The following is a 4,299-nucleotide window of genomic DNA, read 5'->3' on the forward strand; positions in this document are numbered from 1 at the left end:
GAAGGAGGAAAGGAAAGAAAAGGAATAGGATTCCCCCTTCCCCTTTTTCCTTCCCCCTCCAATATATATGGTAGGGGGGCTTGGGAGGAGCCCAAGTAGGATTCAATTCTACTTGGCGCGCCTCCTGGCTCTCCCCTCCCCCTCCCACCTACACATATATATATAGAGAGAGTAACATTATTCGGATCACGGTCGGGCCCGATAGTGTGTTCCTGAGATCGCAAGAAACTGATCTGGACGGTGCAAGGGAAAAAAATCCACCCACCACCTCCTCCCCTAATCTCCCCCGATCCCGCATCTCCTCCACCACCGCCTCCCTCACTGGCCCGCGCCGCCGTCGGCCCCTCACCAGATCGGCCCGCCACCGCCGCCTCCCTCCCCGGTCGCGCCGCCGCACCATCCCACCATCTCCACCCGACACGCTGCCGTCCCGGGTCCCGACCACCTCCGCGGCACTATCCCATCACCTCCACCTGACGCGCCGCCGGCCCGGCTGCCCAGTGCAGCCACGACCCCAGCCAACCTTCTCCGGCCTGGCGCCTCCCCACCACTGCCGCTACCCCATCCCGCCCCCACGGGAGGAAGGGGGACTCACCGTCTACGTGGGAGAAGGCTAGGGAGATGCCCAGGTCACACGGGCGTCGGCGTTGAGTAGCAGTAGGGCGCCGCCATCGAATTTGTCAATGAGATGCGGCCCCTTCCCCGTCCAACTGCTACCGTTGCGCTGTCCAACCTCGTCTGTGCGCGTAGTCCATCCTTGTTCGCTCGCTCGCCAGCAGAGGTGAGACCCCCTGCCCTCCTCCTCCACCTCACGTCCTCCTTCCAGACTGCCGACGCGGCACTGACAGCAAGCGACACGGCGTACATCTATTTCACTTAGGGGGGCTCCCGCAGCTTCTCCGTTGAGCTCAATGGACCCCTGACCCAAGCCCAGCAAGCTTCTGGATGTCTCCTCGGGGAAGAGCAAGTTCCAAATGCGAAATTTGGTAATTTAGGTGGCCGGAATTCATGCTTGTGTGCGGCGGGCAGGCAGTTCAATCTGCTCCAACAATTCAGTTTTTTTTTTCAATTTTTCCATGTGCATCAGCAAATGAATATGAGTGTGCGTGTCAAACGTGTATATAGACATTGAGAAAGTTCAGTATTGTTTCGTCTAGTTCGCTCATGCAGCCATGCAGATCATTTCTTTTCAGGCCATCCCAGTCCATCCCCGTAGCGGTAGGAAGGTCGAGCCCATCGCGAGTTGCAGTCCACGACAGTAACCCGATTCCGGGGTTTGGAGTTCATCGACGGCGGAGGATCCCGGGTGGCGAGCCGGCGTCATTTTTCTGTGAAAATTGAAGTTAGGATGGTTCAGAAAGAAGGAGTACAGGTCAACTTCATTTGACATTTGCAATTCTCAGTACAAAAAGACAGTTCGAGAAAGAAGAAAAATTGCCGGCTGCTCCTCTTGCTTGATGTTCATGTGTTTAGTTCTTTACTGCTTTTTTCTCACTGTTTTGTTCAAAAAGTTTGTGTCTCCACGGACCTACGTGCCGCTGGTGCTCGCTACCCGCATGAACAAAGAGAGGAAGAAGGTCACCATCAGGCAGGGGAGAAGGTCACGTGAGGTGCAGAAAGAAGGTCGGAGTTCAGAACGGTGTGTGTGTGTGTGATTTTTGTGGAGTTCAGAACGGTTTGTGCAGAAAGAAGGTGTGATTTTTGTGCTGTTTTTTGGGGTGCATTCCAACATGGGGATGCAATCTCACTTCCGGTGTATGTTTTTCATCGCTTGCGTCCCGACCATAGTTTAAACTGCAGGGCACAACCATGCCTTGCCCGTGCCATTGGTGTGGCCCTAGCAGAGGTGCAGCTGCTCCCCTGAATGAGCAGTAGTTGATATGCGGTCGTAGCACTCGCGTCCAACTCTCCCTCTCTGGTTCTTTCTCCCCCGTTGGTGTTTATGTCTTAACATAGAAAACAATTCAACGAATGAACAACACCTCTATTGTTGATGCGTGTACATCTATTTTGGTTTGGTGCACAATGACCCCGACGAGCCCCTGCACCCATGTTGCCATGTCAAAAAATGGATACAGAAAATGCACTGTTTGTCTTGTACCGTGCTCAAATTTTTATATGCTCAGAAATTTTTCTTGAAATTCAATAGCATGCGAAGTTCGTGTTTCAGAAATTCATAAGTTCATGAGTACCACATACCGAAGAAAAAGATGGAGAAGTTCGATGATTATAAAAAACTCGGATTTTCCTCGTTATTAAATAATGGAAACAAGAATTTCAAAAATAAAATAACAAGAAGTTTAACTTTTTAAAAATAGAGCGCTTCTAAATTTCATATAAAAGATTAAGAAAAAATAAAACCAGGAAGTCCATATTAAAACAATGGAGAAGTTCAATGATTATAGAAAACTCAGGTTTTCCTCGTTATTAAAGAATGAAAACAAGAAGTTCAGAAATAAAATAACAAGAAGTTCAACTTTTTAAAAATAGAGCGCTTTGAAATTCATAAAAAAGATTAAGAAATTCAGATAAATATTTATAAAAAACTCAGATATTTTCACGTAACCGAGAGAAGTTCGATTGATAACTGCCAGAAGTTCACGTACTACACAGAGTGCATTTTGCATTAAAAAAAGAATAAGAAAGCAATGACTAAAAGTTTTGTTGTTATAAGTTCAACTCCTCGGTCGGAGAAAGTTAAAAAAATTATTGTTAGAGGGGTTTGTATAGAAAGAGTATCATTTATGTAACACTAACGAATGGATGAGAAAATTACAAACGAAAATACGTCACACAAGTTCAACGTGAAACAACAGGAAATTCAACTAATGCACTGAATGAATTACAAACGATAACACTAACTAATGCACTGAATATATATCCTCCACCGTTTACACCCCCGGTCATATTTTTGTAGTGTTTAGGCGAAGCCCTGCGAGGATCACTTCACCATCACCGTCACCACGCCGTCGTATCGACGAAACTCATCTACTACCCCGACGTCTTGCTGGATCAAGAAGGCGAGGGACGTCACCGAGATGAACGTGTGCAGAACGCGGATGTGTTGTGCGTTGGGTACTTGATCGGTTGAAGCGCCAAGAAGTTCGACTACATCAACCGCGTTGAGAAACGCTTCCGCTTATGGTCTACGAGAGTACGTAGACACTCTCTCTCCCTCGTTGCTATGTATCTCCATGGATAGATCATTGCGTGTGCGTAGAATTTTTTTGTTTTCCATGCTACGTTTCCCAACACCACTTGTTTCCTTTTTCTCTTCTTATTATGTGGCAAATGTAACGTTAAAGAAAAACGCATTTCCTAGTCCGGTTTTCTATTGTTTTTCTATTTCGCTGGGTTTTTTTGTTTCTTTTAATTTTATTTTTTTCTTTGCCTAATTCGCAATTTTTGTTCAAATTCATGACCTTCCTCAAATCTTGAACCTTTTCCAGATCAATTTTTTTGTCAAACTTATGAATTTTTTTAATTCACTTTTTTCGAATCTATGAACACTTTCTTACAAATTCGTGATCCTTTTTCAACACCCGCGTACTTTTTTCAAATCCGTGATCTTTTATCCAAGTTTAAGAACATGTTCTCAAATTCGTGAGCTATTTTCATTTTTGCGAACTTGAACTTTGTTCACAACTATGAACCTTTTCAAGTCGTGAACTATTTTTCAATTTCACTTTAATTTTCTTAACTTTTTTTTGTTGTTGTGACATTACCCAATTTTGTGAACTTTATTAATCTTGTGAACCATTTTCAAATTTGTGAACTGTTTCTAATTTTTGCTGAACTTTCTTTCAACTTTGTCAACTTTTTCCATTTTCATGAACTGTTTTCAAATATATAAACTGGTGGCGAAGCGTGCGAGCGAACGAGCTAGCTTGAAGTTGGTATGTGGCCCGCTTGCATGCACGCGAGCGGCAGCACGCCAGCAAGCGCTCAAGGTGCTGAAGAGGCGCTCCCGCTATTTAGACACTAACTGGCTAGGATTGTCAAAAAATATGTGTTCAAGTTTCTCGAAGAATGGAGGTCCGTTTCTCAATTCTTAGATAATCGTCTAAAAGAACTAGGCCTGGTTTTTGGAACCTTTTGGAAGGTTCCTCATTAGTTTGGGAACCTTCCATAAGGATACCAAAATGGTTTATTTATTTATTTTTTGGCATTTTTATTTTAGTTTTTTTGTAAGAAAAATATTTTCTAGTTTATTTTTCTTTTCTTAAAATCTATTTTAGAAATTTCGAAGATTTGGAATTGCAAAAAAGCCGCTTTTTAAAAGATTGTTCACATATTCAA

General features: G+C 44.2%; 1 long non-coding RNA gene across 1 annotated transcript; it reads left to right on the forward strand.

The window, feature by feature from the left end:
• Positions 1–207: 207 nt before the first annotated feature.
• LOC120962748 (uncharacterized) lies at positions 208–1,787 on the forward strand. Its single transcript, XR_005753613.3, has 2 exons — positions 208–781; positions 881–1,787. It is a non-coding gene; the product is annotated as an uncharacterized lncRNA (long non-coding RNA).
• Positions 1,788–4,299: the final 2,512 nt, after the last annotated feature.

Source organism: Aegilops tauschii, chromosome 4 (assembly GCF_002575655.3).
Source record: "Aegilops tauschii subsp. strangulata cultivar AL8/78 chromosome 4, Aet v6.0, whole genome shotgun sequence".
In the NCBI taxonomy this organism is placed as follows: domain Eukaryota; kingdom Viridiplantae; phylum Streptophyta; class Magnoliopsida; order Poales; family Poaceae; genus Aegilops; species Aegilops tauschii.